Genomic DNA, 24,232 nt, shown 5'->3' on the forward strand with positions numbered 1-24,232 from the left:
CAGGAGCCTTGAGCCAGAGCTGCCCAGCTAAGCCATTACCAAATTCCTCATCTGTGGAAACTGGGAAAACAAATGTTTCTTGATTTAATCACTAAATTTGACTAATTTGTAATGGAACAAAAAGTTACCAATACACAGCTTTAATTTAAAATTAAAATTGTCAATGAAGAATCTATATCTGTAAAATTTTGTTTAGATATACCTACTTAGGTATTGAAGACTGTTACAGCTTCACAAATTTGGTATTACAGAATATATATTTTCAGTTCAGTTCAGTTCAGTTCAGTTGCTCAGTCGTGTCTGACTCTTTGCGACCCCATGAATCACAGCACGCCAGGCCTCCCTGTCCATCACCAACTCCCAGAGTCCACCCAAACCCATGTCCATTGAGTCGGTGATGCCATCCAACCATCTCATCCTCTGTTGTCCCCTTCTCCTCCTGCCCTCAATCTTGCCCAGACTCTGGGTCTTTTCAAATGAGTCAGCTCTTCCCATCAGGTGATCAAAGTATTGGAGTTTCAGCTTCAACATCAGACCTTCCAGTGAACACCCAGGATTGATCTTTCAGATAGACGGATTGGATCTCCTTGCAGTCCAAGGGACTCTCAAGAGTATATATTTTACACCAACCATTTCTTAGCACTTTAAAACAAAATTTTTATTTTAAGTATTGATGAGCAAAATAGAATACTGAAATGTTTTACTTAGTAAAAATTCTGAACACTGAAATGTTTTACCTAGTTAAAATTCTGAAATTTTGACAATAGTTATAAGTACTTATAATTTTTAAAATGACTTCTAAAGCCAATATCCCATCAATTTCATTATGTTTGATTAATACCTGTAGAAATAAATATTTCTGCAAACTAAAAGCTCAATATAAAATACCATCAAAAATCACACTTGCTAAGTGTGAAGTTCAAAAACCAATGAGATACTACAAAACAAGTAAACCTTAAAACACAATGTGAAAGGAGTCAGTCAGCCACAAAGAGCACATATCTTAGGACTCCATCCATAGGAAGTGTTCCATATAGGCACAGCAACAGACAGAAGATAGATCAGTGGTTGCCTAGGGCTGGGGGGAAAGCATGCAACTACTAATAGGTATGGGATATCTGCGGGGGACGGGGGGAAAGGCGGGGTCATGAAACTGTTCTAAAACTGTGGTGCTGGTGGCACAAATATGAGAACATATTAAAACAATTGAAACGTATCCTTTAAACGGGTGTATTATTCAGTATTACCTCATAATAAAGGGAAGGCTCAAAGAATAAGAGTTTCTAAAAATGGGGGACAGATACATCTTTTGACAGCAGCACAAAGATTCCTTCCCAAGGAATATAATGTCTCTGGAAACTGCTAAAAGAATCTTCTCTTTGATAGACCACTGATAACTGGGAGGACCCATCACCAGCTGAAACGGAGAGGAGCAGGAAACAGCGAGAAAGCTATGAAAGAACACTAGTGTGGCTAGCAAGATGCTTTCAAGTCTGCCTTCAAAAGGGGTTCCTCAAGTTTGGCTCCACTATAGAAAGCCTCCTGTCGTAATAAATTGAGCTGCAGTATTAAATGCTGGTCAAGAGTCCACCTGCAATGCAGGAGACACAAGAGACATGGGTTCGATCTGGGTCAGGAAGATCCCCTGGACGAGGGCATGGCAGCCTACGTCAGTATTCTTACCTGGAGAAACCCATGTGTCCATGAGGGGCCTTGCGGGCTACAGTCCAAAGTGTCTCAAAGAGTTGGACACGACTAGGAGTCTCAGCATACACACATTAAATGCTGAGAGCAGGAACTCAATAAAAACTATCTACCATTTTTTTAAAAGCCAGGAAGGGAGGGAAGGGAAAGAAAGCTAACAATCCAATCACGTTTCTCTAGAGACACTTACCAATATCAGATAACAAAAAACATAATAGTTATCATATATAATTTCTATGATGACAGAAAACATGTAAGAGCAAATTATAGAAAAAGAAAACTGAACGTTATATACGTAGTCAAGAATTCTTATCTGTGAGCCAAAATCACAACGAGCTGTGGAACAACCAACGACAGGAGGACGCTGAAGTGAAGTGAAGTGAAAGTCACTCAGTCGTGGCCGACTCTTTGCCACCCCACGGACTATAGAGTCCATGGAATTCTCCTGGCCAGAATACTGGAGTGGGTAGCCTTTCCCTTTTCCCAGGGATCTTGCCAATGCAGGGATCGAACCCAGGTCTCTCGCATTGCAGGCGGATTCTTTACCAGCTGAGCCAGCAGGGAAGCCCAGGAGGATGCAGGAACCTACCAAAAAAAAAGGATACCCCGTGTCCAAAGACAAAGAAGAAGCCGCAGCAAGATGGTAGGAGGGGAACAATTAGGATAAAATCAAGTCCCATACCCGTCAGGTAGGCAACCCACAAACTGGAGGACGATAATACCAAAGAGATTCTCCCACTGTTGTGAAGGTTCTGAATGTCATATCAGGTTTCCCAGCTTGGGGATCCAACAAAGGACTGGGAATGCCCTGAGAATCTGGCCTTGAAGACCAGAGCATTTGATTATAAGACTTTCACAGGACTGGGGGAACCAGAGATTCCAGTCTTGGAGGGCTCAACAAAACCTTGCCTGAACCAAGACGCAGAGGAAAAGAGCAGTGACCCCACAGGAGAGTGACCCCAATCGACCTGCTAGTGTTGCAGGGTCTCCTGTGGAGGCCTGGTTTGGCAGGGGCTCACCACCGGGATGGGGGTACCAGTCTGGGAAGGTCCCCTTTGGCACAAACCCTCTTGGCATTCACCACTGACAATAGAGCCTGTAAAACTAAGGTCTGGGTCACCTCAGGCCAAAAAAACGACCAGGAAAGGACCACAATCCCACTTCAGTTGAGGTGCTCAGTCATGTCTGACCCTGTGTGACCCTGAGAACTGCAGCACACCAGGCCTCCCTGTCCATCACCAACTCCCGGAGCTTGCTCAAACTCATGTCCATCGAGTTGGTGATGTCATCCAACCATCTCATCCTCTGTCATCCCCTTCTCCTCCCTTCAACCTTTCCCAGCATCAGGGTCTTTTTCAGTGAATCAATTCTTCACTTCAGGTGGCCAAAGTATTGGAGTTTCAGCTTCAGCAGCAGTCCTACCAATGAATACGCAAGATTGATTTCCTTTAGGATGGACTGACTGGATCTCCTTGCAGTCCAAGGGACTCAAGAGTCTTCTCCAACACCACAGTTCAGAAGCATCAATTCTTCGGCGCTCAACTTTCTTTACAGTCCAACTCTCACATCCATACATGAGTACTGGAAAAACCATAGCCTTGACTAGATGGACCTTTGTTGGCAAAGTAGTGTCTCTGCTTTTTAACATGCTGTCTAGGTTGCTCATGACTTTTCTTCCAAGGAGCAACTGTCCTTTAATTTCATTGCTGCAGTCACCATCTGCAGTGATTTTGCAGCCCCCCAAAAATAGAATCTCACTGTTTCCATTGTTTGCCCGTCTATTTGCCATAAAGTGATGGGACCCGATGCCATGATCTTTGTTTTCTGAATGTTGAGCTTTAAGACACCTCTTTCACTCTCCTCTTTGACTTTCAATAAGAGGCTCCTTAGTTCCTCTTTGCTTTCTGCCATATGGGTGGTGTCATCTGCGTATCTGAGGTTATTGATATTTCTCCCAGCAATCTTGATTCCAGCTTGTGCTTCATTCAGCCTGGCATTTCACTTGATGGACTCTGCATATAATTTAAATAAGCAAAGTGACAACATACAGCCTTGACGTACTCCTTTCCGGATTTGGAACCACTCTGTTGTTCCATGATCGGTTCTAACTATTGCTGCTTGACCTGCATACAGATTTCTCAGGAGGCAGGTCAGGTGGTCTGGAATTCTCATCTCTTTCAGAATTTTCCACACTTTGTTGTGATCCACACAGTCTAAGGCTTGGCATAGTCAATAAAGCAGAAGTAGATGTTTTCCTGGGATTCTCTTGCTTTTTCGATGATCCAGCAGATGTTGGCAATTTGGCTCTGGTTCCTCTGGCTTTTCTAAAACCAACTTGAACATCTGGAAGTTTATGGTTCACATACTGTTGAAGCCTGGCTTGCAGAATTTTGAGCATTACTTTGCTAGCATGTGAGATGAGTGCAATTGTGCAGTAGTTCGAACATTCTTTGGCATTGCCCTTCTTTGGGACTGGAATGAAAACTGACCTTTTCCAGTCCTGTGGCCACTGCTGAGTTTTCCAGATTTGCTTTCATATTGAGTGCGCACTATCACAGCATCATATTTTAGGATCGAAATAACTCAACTGGCGTTCCATCACCTCCACTAGCTTTGTTCGTGGTGATGCTTCCTAAGGCCCACTTGACTTCACATTCCAGGATGGATCATAAAGACCTTTTTTGTACAGTCCTTGTGTGTATTCTTGCCACCTCTTCTTCATATCTTCTGCTTCTGTTAGGTCCCTACCATTTCTGTCCTTAATTGAGCCCATCTTTGCATGAAATGTTCCCTTGGTATCTCTAATTTTCTTGAAGAGATTTCTAGTCTTCCCCCATTCTATTGCTTTCCTCTATTTCTTTGCACTGATCACTGAGGAAGGCTTTCTTATCTCTCCTTGCTTTTCTTTGGAACTCTGCATTCAGATGGGTTTATCTTTCCTTTTCTCCTTTGCCTTCCGCTTCTCTTCTTTACTCATCTATTTGTAAGGCCTCCTTAGACAACCATTTTGCCTTTTTGCATTTCCTTTTCTTGGGGATGGTCTTGATCACTGCCTCCTGTACAATGTCACAAACCTCCATCTATAGTTCGTCAGGCACTCTGTCTATCAGATCTAATCCCTTGAATCTATTTGTCACTTTCACCGTATAATCGTTAAGGGATTTGATTTAGGTCATACCTGAATGGTCTAGTGGTTTTCCCTACTTTCTTCAATTTAAGTCTGAATTTGGCAATAAGCAGTTCATGATCTGAGTCACAGTCAGCTCCCGGTCTTGTTTTTGCTGACGGTATAGAGCTTCTCCATCTCTGGCTGCAAAGAGTATAATCGATCTGATTTTGGGATCGACCACCGGCCATGGCCATGTGTAGAGTCTTCTCTGTTGTTAAAAGAGGGTGTTTGCTACGACCAGTGCATTCTCTTGGAAGAACTCTTTTAGCCTTTGACCTGCGTCGTTTTATACTCCAAGGGCAAATTTGCCTGTTAATCCAGGTATCTCTTGACTTCCTACTTTTGCATTCCAGTCTCCTATAATGAAAAGGACATCTTTTTGAGCTGTTCCTATTACCATTTGCTTAATTGTTTTGGGTTTATTTTCGGTAGGTAGGTCTTATCCTTCTCTTGTTTCCTGGCTAGAGAGGTTCCTTTAGCATTTGTTGTAAAGCTGGTTTGGTGGTGCTGAATTCTCCTAACTTTTGCTTGTCTGGAAAGCTTTTGATTTCTCCATCAAATGTGAAGGAGAGTCTTGCTGAGTAGAGTATTCTTGGTTGTAAGTGCTTCCCTTTCATCGCTTTAAATATATCAGGCCATTCCCTTCTGGCTTGTAGAGTTTCTGTTGAGAAATCAGTTGATAGCCTGATGGGAGTTCCCTTCTATGTTATTTGTCATTTTTCTCTTGCTGCTTTTAATATTTTATCTCTGCCTTTAATTTTTGTCAGTTTGATTACTATGTGTCTCAGTGTGTTCCTCCTTCCTGGGACACTGCACTTCCTGGACTTGGTTGACTATTTGCTTTCTCACGTTCAGGAAGCTTTCAGCTATTAGCTCTTCAAATATTTTATCAGGTCCTTTCTCTCTTTCTTCTCCTCCTGGGACCCCTATCATGCGAATGTTGATGTGTTTAATGTTTTCTCAGAGGTCTCTTAGGCTGTCTTCGTTTCTTTCCATCCTTTCCTCTATCTTCTGTTCTGAGGCAGTGGGATTTCCACCATTCTATCCTCTAGGTCATTTATCCATTCCTCTGCCTCTGTTATTCTGCTACTGATTCCTTCTCATGTATTAATTCACCTGTTTGTTCCTTCTGAGTTCTTCTAAGTCTTTAGTAAACATTCCTTGCATCTTCTCACTCTTTGCCTCCATTCTAGGCAGCTCAGCCAAGCTGTGCTTGGGGAAAGCTGAGTCATGATGAGATCGCAGCTCTGCATAAATCTGAAAGTCACTAATCAAACACACTTGGATTAAATGCACTGAAATTACACTAAGGAAGGTGGGTGGGAGGGTTCTGCTTGTCCAACCCATGCACACTTTGGAGACTGATTCATATTCAGTAGACCTTTGTGAGCACAGGTTTCACTGAGACTAAAACACAAAAAACATGTATGTATCCTCCTTGGATAAAATTAAATCTCACACTTAGCACCCATAGGAGTTATGCAAGATAAAACATGGAGGCAAGAGGCTTGGCACACAAGGACAGTTTCATAAACACTCTCGCCCACATGGGGGCGCACTGGGATCCCACAGAGCTGGGTTCCCGGCCCACACTTAGAAACCTGCTCCTGGGACCTTCTCTCTCTCATTCCCTGTCTTGAGTTTCTCTGAAGCAAGGAAGTGAATCTAGGTCCTGAGAAGCAGGTACCATGTCGAAATCATTTCACTGTATTCAAGAGAAAAGCAAGCATCCTTCTTTTGCAGTGGATGACAGGCGCATGCCCAAGATAATTGTCAGCACTTGTTTTTCTCCTTTGGGGTTTCTCCTACACTAGTTTCTTCATTCAAACTGCAGAAAAACTTCAGACCATTTCGACTCACCACCGTCTGGCTTTGCTCTGGGAAAACTCCCTCTCCACCCCCGCAGACCACCGCGTGGCTCAGATGTGGCTCAGAGGCCGCATCAACAGTGGGCGCAACACGGGGAGGGGTACGCGCGGGATACGATGTTTCAAGACCTTCAGAAACAGACTGCGCCTCCTAAGAAGGGAAAACTGGGGACCGGAGCCTGTCTCTCTACAAGTCACAACGCCGGAGCCTAGAACCCAGTTCTTCCTGGCTTCTCTGACTGTGGACCGGCCTCTGCCGCACGTGCCGCCGGTGACTTTGGGTCAGCTCCGCTCTCCACCCAAGCGCCTGGAGCGCCACTGCCCTCGGCTATGTCATTCAACACCCACAGGACGCTGGTCACCGGGGCCCACAAGGGCATTGCCTTCAAAGGTAAGTGTCTGGGAATATGCGCTCTCGCCAGAGGGAAATTTGTGTTCCTCTGGCTCAGAATCCTGGGCCCCTTTTCCAGGTAGTCCCGCAGCCTCTCTGATGAACTTTGGGCAGCTGGGTTATTTTTTAATACAATCTCACAGAAACCACAAGACGGCAAGACGGCAAAATGATCCAGAGGTGGTCCCAAGTCCTCACCCTTGGTGCAGCCTCCCCCAGGGGCGCCTTCTTAAGACAAAACTATAAGGCATTCTCAAACTGGGAAATTCACACTGGCATAATACTATCAATTTTACTGTTGTGTATATCCTCTTATGGAATACCACCATGTGAGCACTATTTATTCACGCCGCTTTCCTTGGCTCCTGAAAGCTGCTGATACCACAGCGTTTCACATTCAAGCAGAAGTGACTAAATAACAAACTTCTTTGGCACCAGAGATGTGTGCACAGAGCTCCTGCCTCTAATGAAGCCCCGAGGTGAGTTTGATTGGAGCCGAGACTGCAGTGCTTCTGGCAAGATCTGGGCCCCCCGGCTCTGGTCTCATCTACAGGCCGCCTACCACTCCTGCTCGGCCTCACTGGCCTCCACCCTTGTCTCCACCCAGCCGGGTGTCCTGCACCCTGAGGTCCCTGCACACAATGCCCAGGTCCTTGGTGCTGTCTGTTCACCTGCTTTGTGCATGTCTGCCTCTTTCTTCTCTTTCCCACCTTAGCTCAGAGGTTTCCTCCTCCAAGAGGCCCTTGACTTGCCCTGTGCCCATCTCAGGGGGCGTTCCCTCAGGAGCCCTTCCCAGACCTTCTCTCCCCTGTCCCCCTCTTACTCAGGCTACTGGAGCCTGCACCACCTCCACTTCAATACTCCTGTCCCCACCACCCCCACCAAAGACTCGTCCTTTCCCCAAATCATCTTGGTCACCAGTCCCATCATCCACCCACCAGGAACCTGGAGGTCACCCTGCCCGCTTATTGCCATTACCAGGTCCTAATCATCCAACTGAGTTTCTCCCCACACGTTTGCCCCATCCCAACTCTACAAACAGGCCCTCAGCTGTTGTTTCTCAGTTCACTTCAGTTCAGTTCAGTCGCTCAGTCGTGTCCGAATCTCCTTGACCCCATGAATCACAGCACGCCAGGCCTCCCTGTCCATCACCAACTCCCGGCGTATACTCAAACTCATGTCCACAGAGTCGGTGATGCCATCCAGCCATCTCATTCTCCGTCGTCCCCTTCTCCTCCCGCCCCCAACCTTTCCCAGCATCAGAGTCTTTTCCAGTGAGTCAACTCGTCGCATGAGGTGGCCAAAGTATTGCAGGTTCAGCTTTAGCATCAGTCCCTCCAATGAACATCCAGGATTGATCTCCTTTAGAATGGACTGGTTGGATCTCCTTGCAGTATAAGGGACTCTCAAGAGTCTTCTCCAACACCACGTACACCCTCCTAAGGGAGCATTTGCCCTTCTTGAGTCGTTTCTTTCTCAGCAGGCTCACTGCCCCTCCCAAAAATCCTACAAGTGTGAAGTTCAAGCCCTTAGTGTGGCTAAGAGAATCTCTAATCTGATATCTGCCTTTCAATGTGCTCAGTATTCTGGACAAAACACACTCGTTCCTCTAGGTTAAACTACTGTAATGTTTACCCTGAAGTAAGGGGCCAGGAGGGGAACCCCCCTTCCATCCCCGCAGACCACTGCTTGGCTCAGATGTGGCTCAGAGGCCGCATCAACAGTGGGCGCAATGCGGGGAGGGGTACGCGCGGGATACGATCTTTCAAGACCTTCAGAAACAGACTGCGCCTCCTAAGAAGGGAAAACTGGGGACCGGAGCCTCCTCTCTCTACAAGTCACAACGCCGGAGCCTAGAACCCAGTTCTTCCTGGCTTCTCTGACTGTGGACCGGCCTCTGCAGCGCGTGCCCCGGTGACTTTGGGTCAGTTCCGCTCTCCACCCAAGGGCCTGGAGGGCCACTGCCCTCGGTATGTCATTCAACACCCACAGGACGCTGGTCACCGGGGCCCACAAGGGCATTGCCTTCAAAGGTAAGTGTCTGGGAATATACGCTCTCGCCAGAGGGAACTTTGTGTTCCTCTGGCTCAGAATCCTGGGCCCCTTTTCCAGGTAGTCCCGCAGCCTCTCTGATTGAACTTTGGGCAGCTGGGTTATTTTTTAATACAATCTCACAGAAACCACAAGACGGCAAGACGGCAAAATGATGCAGAGGTGGTCCCAAGTCCTCACCCTTGGTGCAGCCTCCCCCAGGGGCGCCATCTTATGACAAAACTATAAGGCATTCTCAAACTGGGAAATTCACACTGGCATAATACTATCAATTTTACTGTTGTGTATATCCTCTTATGGAATACCACCACGTGAGCACTATTTATTCACGCCGCTTTCCTTGGCTCCTGAAAGCTGCTGATACCACAGCGTTTCACATTCAAGCAGAAGTGACTAAATAACAAACTTCTTTGGCACCAGAGATGTGTGCACAGAGCTCCTGCCTCTAATGAAGCCCCGAGGTGAGTCTGATTGGAGCCCAGACTGCAGTGCTTCTGGCAAGATCTGGGCCCCCCGGCTCTGGTCTCATCTACAGGCCGCCTACCACTCCTGCTCGGCCTCACTGGCCTCCACCCTTGTCTCCACCCAGCCGGGTGTCCTGCACCCTGAGGTCCCTGCACACAATGCCCAGGTCCTTGGTGCTGTCTGTTCACCTGCTTTGTGCATGTCTGCCTCTTTCTTCTCTTTCCCACCTTAGCTCAGAGGTTTCCTCCTCCAAGAGGCCCTTGACTTGCCCTGTGCCCATCACAGGGGGCGTTCCCTCAGGAGCCCTTCCCAGACCTTCTCTCCCCTGTCCCCCTCTTACTCAGGCTACTGGAGCCTGCACCACCTCCACTTAAATACTCCTGTCCCAACCACCCCCACCAAAGACTCGTCCTTTCCCCAAATCATCTTGGTCACCACTCCCATCTTCCACCCACCAGGAACCTGGAGGTCACCCTGCCCGCTTATTGCCATTACCAGGTCCTAATCATCCAACTGAGTTTCTCCCCACACGTTTGCCCCATCCCAACTCTACAAACAGGCCCTCAGCTGTTGTTTCTCAGTTCAGTTCAGTTCAGTTCAGTCGCTCAGTCGTGTCCGAATCTCCTTGACCCCATGAATCACAGCACGCCAGGCCTCCCTGTCCATCACCAACTCCCGGCGTATACTCAAACTCATGTCCACAGAGTCGGTGATGCCATCCAGCCATCTCATTCTCCGTCGTCCCCTTCTCCTCCCGCCCCCAACCTTTCCCAGCATCAGAGTCTTTTCCAGTGAGTCAACTCGTCGCATGAGGTGGCCAAAGTATTGCAGTTTCAGCTTTAGCATCAGTCCCTCCAATGAACATCCAGGATTGATCTCCTTTAGAATGGACTGGTTGGATCTCCTTGCAGTATAAGGGACTCTCAAGAGTCTTCTCCAACACCACGTACACCCTCCTAAGGGAGCATTTGCCCTTCTTGAGTCCTTTCTTTCTCAGCAGGCTCACTGCCCCTCCCAAAAATCCTACAAGTGTGAAGTTCAAGCCCTTAGTGTGGCTAAGAGAATCTCTAACCTGATATCTGCCTTTCAATGTGCTCAGTATTCTGGACAAAACACACTCGTTCCTCTAGGTTAAACTACTGTAATGTTTACCCTGAAGTAAGGGGCCAGGAGGGGAACCCCCCTTCCATCCCCGCAGACCACTGCTTGGCTCAGATGTGGCTCAGAGGCCGCATCAACAGTGGGCGCAATGCGGGGAGGGGTACGCGCGGGATACGATGTTTCAAGACCTTCAGAAACAGACTGAGCCTCCTAAGAAGGGAAAACTGGGGACCGGAGCCTCCTCTCTCTACAAGTCACAACGCCGGAGCCTAGAACCCAGTTCTTCCTGGCTTCTCTGACTGTGGACCGGCCTCTGCAGCGCGTGCCCCGGTGACTTTGGGTCAGTTCCGCTCTCCACCCAAGGGCCTAGAGGGCCACTGCCCTCGGTATGTCATTCAACACCCACAGGACGCTGGTCACCGGGGCCCACAAGGGCATTGCCTTCAAAGGTAAGTGTCTGGGAATATGCGCTCTCGCCAGAGGGAACTTTGTGTTCCTCTGGCTCAGAATCCTGGGCCCCTTTTCCAGGTAGTCCCGCAGCCTCTCTGATTGAACTTTGGGCAGCTGGGTTATTTTTTAATACAATCTCACAGAAACCACAAGACGGCAAGACGGCAAAATGATCCAGAGGTGGTCCCAAGTCCTCACCCTTGGTGCAGCCTCCCCCAGGGGCGCCATCTTATGACAAAACTATAAGGCATTCTCAAACTGGGAAATTCACACTGGCATAATACTATCAATTTTACTGTTGTGTATATCCTCTTATGGAATACCACCACGTGAGCACTATTTATTCACGCCGCTTTCCTTGGCTCCTGAAAGCTGCTGATACCACAGCGTTTCACATTCAAGCAGAAGTGACTAAATAACAAACTTCTTTGGCACCAGAGATGTGTGCACAGAGCTCCTGCCTCTAATGAAGCCCCGAGGTGAGTCTGATTGGAGCCCAGACTGCAGTGCTTCTGGCAAGATCTGGGCCCCCCGGCTCTGGTCTCATCTACAGGCCGCCTACCACTCCTGCTCGGCCTCACTGGCCTCCACCCTTGTCTCCACCCAGCCGGGTGTCCTGCACCCTGAGGTCCCTGCACACAATGCCCAGGTCCTTGGTGCTGTCTGTTCACCTGCTTTGTGCATGTCTGCCTCTTTCTTCTCTTTCCCACCTTAGCTCAGAGGTTTCCTCCTCCAAGAGGCCCTTGACTTGCCCTGTGCCCATCACAGGGGGCGTTCCCTCAGGAGCCCTTCCCAGACCTTCTCTCCCCTGTCCCCCTCTTACTCAGGCTACTGGAGCCTGCACCACCTCCAGTTCAATACTCCTGTCCCCACCACCCCCACCAAAGACTCGTCCTTTCCCCAAATCATCTTGGTCACCAGTCCCATCATCCACCCACCAGGAACCTGGAGGTCACCCTGCCCGCTTATTGCCATTACCAGGTCCTAATCATCCAACTGAGTTTCTCCCCACACGTTTGCCCCATCCCAACTCTACAAACAGGCCCTCAGCTGTTGTTTCTCAGTTCAGTTCAGTTCAGTTCAGTCGCTCAGTCGTGTCCGAATCTCCTTGACCCCATGAATCACAGCACGCCAGGCCTCCCTGTCCATCACCAACTCCCGGCGTATACTCAAACTCATGTCCACAGAGTCGGTGATGCCATCCAGCCATCTCATTCTCCGTCGTCCCCTTCTCCTCCCGCCCCCAACCTTTCCCAGCATCAGAGTCTTTTCCAGTGAGTCAACTCGTCGCATGAGGTGGCCAAGTATTGCAGTTTCAGCTTTAGCATCAGTCCCTCCAATGAACATCCAGGATTGATCTCCTTTAGAATGGACTGGTTGGATCTCCTTGCAGTATAAGGGACTCTCAAGAGTCTTCTCCAACACCACGTACACCCTCCTAAGGGAGCATTTGCCCTTCTTGAGTCGTTTCTTTCTCAGCAGGCTCACTGCCCCTCCCAAAAATCCTACAAGTTTGAAGTTCAAGCCCTTAGTGTGGCTAAGAGAATCTCTAATCTGATATCTGCCTTTCAATGTGCTCAGTATTCTGGACAAAACACACTCGTTCCTCTAGGTTAAACTACTGTAATGTTTACCCTGAAGTAAGGGGCCAGGAGGGGAACCCCCCTTCCATCCCCGCAGACCACTGCTTGGCTCAGATGTGGCTCAGAGGCCGCATCAACAGTGGGCGCAATGCGGGGAGGGGTACGCGCGGGATACGATGTTTCAAGACCTTCAGAAACAGACTGCGCCTCCTAAGAAGGGAAAACTGGGGACCGGAGCCTCCTCTCTCTACAAGTCACAACGCCGGAGCCTAGAACCCAGTTCTTCCTGGCTTCTCTGACTGTGGACCGGCCTCTGCAGCGCGTGCCGCCGGTGACTTTCGGTCAGTTCCGCCTCCACCCAAGCGCCTGGAGCGCCACTGCCCTCGGTATGTCATTCAACACCCACAGGACGCTGGTCACCGGGGCCCACAAGGGCATTGCCTTCAAAGGTAAGTGTCTGGGAATATGCGCTCTCGCCAGAGGGAACTTTGTGTTCCTCTGGCTCAGAATCCTGGGCCCCTTTTCCAGGTAGTCCCGCAGCCTCTCTGATTGAACTTTGGGCAGCTGGGTTATTTTTTAATACAATCTCACAGAAACCACAAGACGGCTAGACGGCAAAATGATCCAGAGGTGGTCCCAAGTCCTCACCCTTGGTGCAGCCTCCCCCAGGGGCGCCATCTTATGACAAAACTATAAGGCATTCTCAAACTGGGAAATTCACACTGGCATAATACTATCAATTTTACTGTTGTGTATATCCTCTTATGGAATACCACCACGTGAGCACTATTTATTCACGCCGCTTTCCTTGGCTCCTGAAAGCTGCTGATACCACAGCGTTTCACATTCAAGCAGAAGTGACTAAATAACAAACTTCTTTGGCACCAGAGATGTGTGCACAGAGCTCCTGCCTCTAATGAAGCCCCGAGGTGAGTCTGATTGGAGCCCAGACTGCAGTGCTTCTGGCAAGATCTGGGCCCCCCGGCTCTGGTCTCATCTACAGGCCGCCTACCACTCCTGCTCGGCCTCACTGGCCTCCACCCTTGTCTCCACCCAGCCGGGTGTCCTGCACCCTGAGGTCCCTGCACACAATGCCCAGGTCCTTGGTGCTGTCTGTTCACCTGCTTTGTGCATGTCTGCCTCTTTCTTCTCTTTCCCACCTTAGCTCAGAGGTTTCCTCCTCCAAGAGGCCCTTGACTTGCCCTGTGCCCATCACAGGGGGCGTTCCCTCAGGAGCCCTTCCCAGACCTTCTCTCCCCTGTCCCCCTCTTACTCAGGCTACTGGAGCCTGCACCACCTCCACTTCAATACTCCTGTCCCCACCACCCCCACCAAAGACTCGTCCTTTCCCCAAATCATCTTGGTCACCAGTCCCATCATCCACCCACCAGGAACCTGGAGGTCACCCTGCCCGCTTATTGCCATTACCAGGTCCTAATCATCCAACTGAGTTTCTCCCCACACGTTTGCCCCATCCCAACTCTACAAACAGGCCCTCAGCTGTTGTTTCTCAGTTCAGTTCAGTTCAGTTCAGTCGCTCAGTCGTGTCCGAATCTCCTTGACCCCATGAATCACAGCACGCCAGGCCTCCCTGTCCATCACCAACTCCCGGCGTATATTCAAACTCATGTCCACAGAGTCGGTGATGCCATCCAGCCATCTCATTCTCCGTCGTCCCCTTCTCCTCCCGCCCCCAACCTTTCCCAGCATCAGAGTCTTTTCCAGTGAGTCAACTCGTCGCATGAGGTGGCCAAAGTATTGCAGTTTCAGCTTTAGCATCAGTCCCTCCAATGAACATCCAGGATTGTTCTCCTTCAGAATGGACCGGTTGGATCTCCTTGCAGTATAAGGGACTCTCAAGAGTCTTCTCCAACACCACGTAAACCCTCCTAAGGGAGCATTTGCCCTTCTTGAGTCCTTTCTTTCTCAGCAGGCTCACTGCTCCTCCCAAAATACCTACAAGTGTGAAGTTCAAGCCCTTAGTGTGGCTAAGAGGATCTCTAATCTGATATCTGCCTTTCAATGTGCTCAGTATTCTGGACAAAACACACTCGTTCCTCTAGGTTAAGCTACTGTAATGTTTACCCTGAAGTAAGGGGCCAGGAGGGGAACCCCCCTTCCATCCCCGCAGACCACTGCTTGGCTCAGATGTGGCTCAGAGGCCGCATCAACAGTGGGCGCAATGCGGGGAGGGGTACGCGCGGGATACGATGTTTCAAGACCTTCAGAAACAGACTGAGCCTCCTAAGAAGGGAAAACTGGGGACCGGAGCCTCTCTCTCTACAAGTCACAACGCCGGAGCCTAGAACCCAGGTCTTCCTGGCTTCTCTGACTGTGGACCGGCCTCTGCAGCGCGTGCCCCGGTGACTTTGGGTCAGTTCCGCTCTCCACCCAAGGGCCTGGAGGGCCACTGCCCTCGGTATGTCATTCAACACCCACAGGACGCTGGTCACCGGGGCCCACAAGGGCATTGCCTTCAAAGGTAAGTTTCTGGGAATATGCGCTCTCGCCAGAGGGAACTTTGTGTTCCTCTGGCTCAGAATCCTGGGCCCCTTTTCCAGGTAGTCCCGCAGCCTCTCTGATTGAACTTTGGGCAGCTGGGTTATTTTTTAATACAATCTCACAGAAACCACAAGACGGCAAGACGGCAAAATGATCCAGAGGTGGTCCCAAGTCCTCACCCTTGGTGCAGCCTCCCCCAGGGGCGCCATCTTATGACAAAACTATAAGGCATTCTCAAACTGGGAAATTCACACTGGCATAATACTATCAATTTTACTGTTGTGTATATCCTCTTATGGAATACCACCACGTGAGCACTATTTATTCACGCCGCTTTCCTTGGCTCCTGAAAGCTGCTGATACCACAGCGTTTCACATTCAAGCAGAAGTGACTAAATAACAAACTTCTTTGGCACCAGAGATGTGTGCACAGAGCTCCTGCCTCTAATGAAGCCCCGAGGTGAGTCTGATTGGAGCCCAGACTGCAGTGCTTCTGGCAAGATCTGGGCCCCCCGGCTCTGGTCTCATCTACAGGCCGCCTACCACTCCTGCTCGGCCTCACTGGCCTCCACCCTTGTCTCCACCCAGCCGGGTGTCCTGCACCCTGAGGTCCCTGCACACAATGCCCAGGTCCTTGGTGCTGTCTGTTCACCTGCTTTGTGCATGTCTGCCTCTTTCTTCTCTTTCCCACCTTAGCTCAGAGGTTTCCTCCTCCAAGAGGCCCTTGACTTGCCCTGTGCCCATCACAGGGGGCGTTCCCTCAGGAGCCCTTCCCAGACCTTCTCTCCCCTGTCCCCCTCTTACTCAGGCTACTGGAGCCTGCACCACCTCCAGTTCAATACTCCTGTCCCCACCACCCCCACCAAAGACTCGTCCTTTCCCCAAATCATCTTGGTCACCAGTCCCATCATCCACCCACCAGGAACCTGGAGGTCACCCTGCCCGCTTATTGCCATTACCAGGTCCTAATCATCCAACTGAGTTTCTCCCCACACGTTTGCCCCATCCCAACTCTACAAACAGGCCCTCAGCTGTTGTTTCTCAGTTCAGTTCAGTTCAGTTCAGTCGCTCAGTCGTGTCCGAATCTCCTTGACCCCATGAATCACAGCACGCCAGGCCTCCCTGTCCATCACCAACTCCCGGCGTATACTCAAACTCATGTCCACAGAGTCGGTGATGCCATCCAGCCATCTCATTCTCCGTCGTCCCCTTCTCCTCCCGCCCCCAACCTTTCCCAGCATCAGAGTCTTTTCCAGTGAGTCAACTCGTCGCATGAAGTGGCCAAAGTATTGCAGTTTCAGCTTTAGCATCAGTCCCTCCAATGAACATCCAGGATTGATCTCCTTTAGAATGGACTGGTTGGATCTCCTTGCAGTATAAGGGACTCTCAAGAGTCTTCTCCAACACCACGTACACCCTCCTAAGGGAGCATTTGCCCTTCTTGAGTCGTTTCTTTCTCAGCAGGCTCACTGCCCCTCCCAAAAATCCTACAAGTGTGAAGTTCAAGCCCTTAGTGTGGCTAAGAGAATCTCTAATCTGATATCTGCCTTTCAATGTGCTCAGTATTCTGGACAAAACACACTCGTTCCTCTAGGTTAAACTACTGTAATGTTTACCCTGAAGTAAGGGGCCAGGAGGGGAACCCCCCTTCCATCCCCGCAGACCACTGCTTGGCTCAGATGTGGCTCAGAGGCCGCATCAACAGTGGGCGCAATGCGGGGAGGGGTACGCGCGGGATACGATGTTTCAAGATCTTCAGAAACAGACTGCACCTCCTAAGAAGGGAAAACTGGGGACCGGAGCCTCCTCTCTCTACAAGTCACAACGCCGGAGCCTAGAACCCAGTTCTTCCTGGCTTCTCTGACTGTGGACCGGCCTCTGCAGCGCGTGCCCCGGTGACTTTGGGTCAGTTCCGCTCTCCACCCAAGGGCCTGGAGGGCCACTGCCCTCGGTATGTCATTCAACACCCACAGGACGCTGGTCACCGGGGCCCACAAGGGCATTGCCTTCAAAGGTAAGTTTCTGGGAATATGCGCTCTCGCCAGAGGGAACTTTGTGTTCCTCTGGCTCAGAATCCTGGGCCCCTTTTCCAGGTAGTCCCGCAGCCTCTCTGATTGAACTTTGGGCAGCTGGGTTATTTTTTAATACAATCTCACAGAAACCACAAGACGGCAAGACGGCAAAATGATCCAGAGGTGGTCCCAAGTCCTCACCCTTGGTGCAGCCTCCCCCAGGGGCGCCATCTTATGACAAAACTATAAGGCATTCTCAAACTGGGAAATTCACACTGGCATAATACTATCAATTTTACTGTTGTGTATATCCTCTTATGGAATACCACCATGTGAGCACTATTTATTCACGCCGCTTTCCTTGGCTCCTGAAAGCTGCTGATACCACAGCGTTTCACATTCAAGCAGAAGTGACTAAATAACAAACTTCTTTGGCACCAGAGATGTGTGCACAGAGCTCCTGCCTCTAATGAAGCCCCGAGGTGAGTCTGATTGGAGCCCAGACTGCAGTGCTTCTGGCAAGATCTGGGCCCCCGGCTCTGGTCTCATCTACAGGCCGCCTACCACTCCTGCCTTGCCTCACTAGCCTCCACCCTTGTCTCCACCCAGCCGGGTGTCCTGCACCCTGAGGTCCCTGCACACAATGCCCAGGTCCTTGGTGCTGTCTGTTCACCTGCTTTGTGCATCTGCCTCTTTCTTCTCTTTCCCACCTTAGCTCAGAGGTTTCCTCCTCCAAGAGGCCCTTGACTTGCCCTGTGCCCATCACAGGGGGCGTTCCCTCAGGAGCCCTTCCCAGACCTTCTCTCCCCTGTCCCCCTCTTACTCAGGCTACTGGAGCCTGAACCACCTCCACTTCAATACTCCTGTCCCCACCACCCCCACCAAAGACTCGTCCTTTCCCCAAATCATCTTGGTCACCAGTCCCATCATCCACCCACCAGGAACCTGGAGGTCACCCTGCCCGCTTATTGCCATTACCAGGTCCTAATCATCCAACTGAGTTTCTCCCCACACGTTTGCCCCATCCCAACTCTACAAACAGGCCCTCAGCTGTTGTTTCTCAGTTCAGTTCAGTTCAGTTCAGTCGCTCAGTCGTGTCCGAATCTCCTTGACCCCATGAATCACAGCACGCCAGGCCTCCCTGTCCATCACCAACTCCCGGCGTATACTCAAACTCATGTCCACAGAGTCGGTGATGCCATCCAGCCATCTCATTCTCCGTCGTCCCCTTCTCCTCCCGCCCCCAACCTTTCCCAGCATCAGAGTCTTTTCCAGTGCGTCAACTCGTCGCATGACGTGGCCAAAGTATTGCAGTTTCAGCTTTAGCATCAGTCCCTCCAATGAACATCCAGGATTGATCTCCTTTAGAATGGACTGGTTGGATCTCCTTGCAGTATAAGGGACTCTCAAGAGTCTTCTCCAACACCATGTAAACCCTCCTAAGGGAGCATTTGCCCTTCTTGAGTCCTTTCTTTCTCAGCAGGCTCACTGCCCCTCCCAAAAATCCTACAAGTGTGAAGTCCAAGCCCTTAGTGTGGCTAAGAGGATCTCTAATCTGATATCTGCCTTTCAATGTGCTCAGTATTGTGGACAAAACACACTCGTTCCTCTAGGTTAAGTTACTGTAATGTTTACCCTGAAGTAAGGGGCCAGGAGGGGAACCCCCCCTCCATCCCCCCAGACCACTGCTTGGCTCAGATGTGGCTCAGAGGCCGCATCAACAGTGGGCGCAAGGGGGTGAGGGGTACGTGCGGGATACGATGTTTCAAGACCTTCAGAAACAGACTGCGCCTCCTAAGAAGGGAAAACTGGGGACCGGAGCCTCTCTCTCTACAAGTCACAACGCCGGAGCCTAGAACCCAGTTTTTCCTGGCTTCTCTGACTGTGGACCGGCCTCTGCAGCGCGTGCCGCCGGTGACTTTGGCTCAGTTCCGCTCTCCACCCAAGCGCCTGGAGCGCCACTGCCCTCGGCTATGTCATTCAACACCCACAGGACGCTGGTCACCGGGGCCCACAAGGGCATTGCCTTCAAAGGTAAGTGTCTGGGAATATGCGCTCTCGCCAGAGGGAACTTTGTGTTCCTCTGGCTCAGAATCCTGGGCCCCTTTTCCAGGTAGTCCCGCAGCCTCTCTGATTGAACTTTGGGCAGCTGGGTTATTTTTTAATACAATCTCACAGAAACCACAAGACGGCAAGACGGCAAAATGATCCAGAGGTGGTCCCAAGTCCTCACCCTTGGTGCAGCCTCCCCCAGTGGCGCCATCTTCTTACAAAACTATAGTTCAGTTCAGTTCAGTTCAGTCGCTCAGTCGTGTCCGACTCTCCGCGACCCCATGAATCACAGCACGCCAGGCCTCCCTGTCCATCACCAACTCCCGGAGTACCCTCAAACTCATGTCCACAGAGTCGGTGATGCCATCCAGCGATCTCATTCTCTGTCGTCCCCTTCTCCTCCCGCCCCCAACCTTTCCCAGCATCAGAGTCTTTTCCAGTGAGTCAACTCGTCTCATGAGGTGGCCAAAGTATTGGAGTTTCAGCTTTAGCATCAGTCCCTCCAATGACTATAAGGCATTCTCAAACTGGGAAATTCACACTGGCATAATACTATCAATTTTACTATTGTTTATATCCTCTTATGGAATACCACCACATGAGTACTATTTATTCACGCCGCTTTCCTTTGCTCCTGAAAGCTGTTGATACCACAGCGTTTCACATTCAAGCCGAAGTGACTAAATAACAAACTTCTTTGGCACCAGAGATGTGTGCACAGAGCTCCTGCCTCTAATGAAGCCCCGAGGTGAGTCTGATTGGAGCCCAGACTGCAGTGCTTCTGGCAAGATCTGGGCCCCCCGGCTCTGGTCTCATCTACAGGCCGCCTACCACTCCTGCTCGGCCCCACTGGCCTCCACCCTTGTCTCCACCCAGCCGGCTGTCCTGCACCTGGAGGTCCCTGCACACAATGCCCAGGTCCTTGGTGCTGTCTGTCCACCTGCTTTGTGCATGTCTGCCTCTCTCTTCTCTTTCCCACCTTGGCTCAGAGGTTTCCTCCTCCAAGAGGCCCTTGACTTGCCCTGTGTCCATCACAGGGGGCATTCCCTCAGGAGCCCTTCCCAGACCTTCTCTCCCCTGTCCCCCTCTTACTCAGGCTACTGGAGCCTGCACCACCTCCAGTTCAATAGTCCTGTCCCCACCACCCCCACCAAAGACTCGTCCTTTCCCCAAATCATCTTGGTCACCAGTCCCATCATCCACCCACCAGGAACCTGGAGGTCACCCTGCCCGCTTATTGCCATTACCAGGTCCTAATCATCCAACTGAGTTTCTCCCCACACCTTTGCCCCATCCCAACTCTACAAACAGGCCTCAGCTGTTGTTTCTAAACACTTGTAAACCCTCCTAAGCGAGCCCCTGCCCTTCTTGGGGCCTTTCTTTCTCGGCAGGCTCACTGCCCCTCCCAAAAATCCTGCAAGTGTGAAGTTCAAGGCCTTAGTGTGGCTAACAGGATCTCTAATCTGATATCTGCCTTTCAATGTGCTCAGTATTGTGGACAAAACACACTCATTCCTCTAGGTTAAACTACTGTAATGTTTACCCTGAAGTAAGGGGCCAGGAGGGGAACCACCACCCATTAAACACACAAAGTAATACAAGCAGATGCTTTAAGAAGGATTCAGAGTGTGCCTAGATATTGAGGACACGTGTTTACAATTTACACTCAGCTTCTAGCCTGTTTCCCTGTCCACTCCTTTTGGAAGGTGCTACTCCTTCAAAGACTTGCTTCACTAGGACCTCAGAAGTCACCTCCTAAGTGTCCCCTGATTCTCGGAAGTGATATCTTTGCTTTTTAACACACGTGTACGTTTGTCAGAGCTTTCCTGCCAAGAAGCAGTCATCTCCTGATTTCATGGCTGCCTTCACCATCCACAGTGATTTGAGAGCCCAAGAAGAGGAAATCTCTCACTGCTTCCTCCTTTTCTCCTTCTGTTTGCCATGAACTAATGGGACCAGATGCCATGATCTTAGTTTTTTAAATATTGAGTGTTAAGCCGGTTTTTTCACTCTCCTCCTTCACCCTCATCAAGGGGCTCTTTCGTTCCTCTTTGCGTTCTACCATTAGAGACCCTCTGCATATCTAAGGCTGTGAATATTTCTCCCACAGTCTTGGTTTCCAGCTTGCTAACTCGTCCAGCCTGGTGTTTCACATGATGTGCTCTGCGTAAAAGGTAAACATGGTGACCATAAAGAGCCTTCTCGAACTCCTTTCTCAACCCATCAGTTGTTCCATACAGGATTCTACCTGTTGCTTCTCCTTCCTTTCTCAACCCTGAACCAACCAGTTGTTCCACACAGGGTTCTAACTGTTGCTTCTTGACCCGCATACAGGTTTCTCAGGAGACAGGTAAGAAGGTCTGGTATTCCTGTCTCTTTTAGAGCTTTCCACAGTTTGTTAAGACCCACACAGTCACAGGCTTTAGTGTAGTCAGTGAAGCAGAGGTGGATATTCTTCCGGAATGCCCTGGCTTTCTCTTCGGCTTCTATTAGTCTTTACCACGTCTGTCCTATGTTGTACCCATCCTTGGATGAAATGTTCCTTTGACATTTCTGATCTCTTGATGAGACCTCTAGTCTCCCCGCTTCTGTTGTTCTCCTCTGTTTCTTGCATTATTCACTGAAGAAGGCCTTCTTGTCTGTCCTCGCTGTCCTCAGAACTCTGCGTTCAGTTGGGTGAACCTTCCCTCTCCCCCTTGCTTTTCGCTTCTCTTCTTTCCTCAGCCTCCTCCGACCACCACTTTGCCTTCTTGCGTTTCTTTTTCTTTAGGATGGTTTCGTTCACTGCCTCCAGGATACTATTTGGGATTTCTGTCCATAGTTCTTCAGGCACCCTGTTTACTAGATCTCATCGCTTGATTAATTCATTAGCTGCACTGTATATTCCTAGGGAACTGGATTTAAGTTGTGGCTGACCGGCCTAATGGTTTTCCCCACTTTCTTTAGTCAAAGCCTGAATTTGGCTATGAAGAGCTGATGGTCTGAGCCCCAGAGAGCTCCAGGTCTTGTTTCTGCTGACTGTATACAGCTTCTCCGTCTTTGGCTACAAAGAATGGAATCAATCTGATTTTGGTATTGACCAGTCATTTGGTGATGTCCATGTGTAGAGTCGTCTCTTGTGAAGTTAAAAAAGCGTATTTGCTATGACCAGTGATAGTCTCAGGGTATTCTCCGGATGCCCAGCCCAAGGGTAGAGCCTTGGTCCCATGAGTGAGGACTGGGTTGGAGAAGGAAGTCCTAACCCCCTGGTACACTTGCCAGGAACTGAACCTCTGCAGCAGGTGGCTGAGGAACAGGATGAGAAACGCTGCTGTGGTCCCCATCGTGGGAAGATACCACAGCCCCTTGGCAGGGAGGGAACCCTGTGTCTCAGATGCACCATCGCAGAGTGAAGTTTCCATGGTTACGGGCAGAAAGGAGGCAAGAGAGGAGCAGCCATGGTTGAACTAGATCCTCTCTGTTCTCAGCTGAGTTATTGGAGATATCTGGAAAAAAAGGTTCATTTCCTGTCCGCTGATGGGACCGTTTCCAGAGACTTATATAGTTGAGTTTTGAAAATAATTTTCATAAGTCATTCTTTGTAGTAGATTCACAGACTTCTTCCATTGGTCATGACTTATCTATTGACTTTGAGTGAAATATTTCAGTCCTGTAATTTCTAAAATAATTAGATGTAGTGTAACTTTTGAAAACATCAGAATAATACTTATATATCTGTTACTTATAATAATAAAACAAATAAAACCCAATGATACATTCTCTTCCTTCCCTGATGTCCTCTTTCCAGAGGTCAGTCCTGTCCCCAGTTGGGTATTCATCCTTCTCGTGCTCGCCTTTCTATGTAATGATCTGTGGTGTATTTTAGGCAGGGTGGTGAATGTATCCAGCTTCGTCAGTGTCAACTCTCTAAAGAAATGCAGCCCTGAACTGCAGCAGAAGTTTCAAAGTGAGACCATCACGGAGGAGGAGCTGGTGGGGCTCATGAACAAGTTTGTGGAAGACACGAAGAAAGGGGTGCACAGGAAGGAGGGCTGGCCCGATACCGCATATGGAGTGACGAAAATCGGTGTCACGGTTCTGTCCAGAATCCACGCCAGGAAACTGAGTGAGCAGAGAGGAGGGGACAAGATCCTCCTGAATGCCTGCTGCCCAGGGTGGGTGAGAACCGACATGGCAGGACCCAAAGCCCCAGAAGCCCAGAGGAAGGAGCACAGACCCCCGTGTACTTGGCCCTTCTGCCCTCGGATGCCGAGGGGCCTCATGGAGCGTTCGTTTCTGAGAAAAAATTTGTGCAATGGTGAGCTCACTCAGAGCTCCACCCATGGGTCCGTTTGTATTGCTGTCCCAGATTCGCCAAACAGACACTGACAGAATTATCCCTATGCATAAAAAAGAATCAAAATATCCAGATCAAGTTCTCACCGGGAGAGGGCTGCTAATATCGTAAAGAGTTTGTGATTTCTTCTGTGATCCCAGGGAGGGAAAGTGGGATGGATGACAAATAATAAAAATGAATAATTCATTATAAATGTCCATTTGTGCAAAGTCTTAAATGTTAAAGCTGCGCCATTATTTGTAATAGTTGAACCTAGGTTGGTGGACATGTGGGTATCTAGTGTTACTTCTACATTTCTATTTAAAATTTTTCAGGACAAACATCAGGAACCTGAGATTCCTAGCTCTGCCCCCTTCCTGCATGACCTTGAGCCAAAATCCAAGATACTAGTGTCTAACACAGGGAAATCAGCTCAGTGTTACGTGGCAGCCTGGGAGGGAGGGGAGGCTGGGGAGAACCGATACATGTATATGTGTGGCTGAGTCCCTGTGCTGTCCACCTGAGACTGTTGTGACAATTCACCACGTTGTCAATCAGCTTGAAAGTG

This window comes from Moschus berezovskii, chromosome 1 (genome assembly GCF_049115385.1).
Source record: "Moschus berezovskii isolate FMDL1 chromosome 1, NW_MosBer_1.0, whole genome shotgun sequence".
Lineage (NCBI taxonomy): Eukaryota > Metazoa > Chordata > Mammalia > Artiodactyla > Moschidae > Moschus > Moschus berezovskii.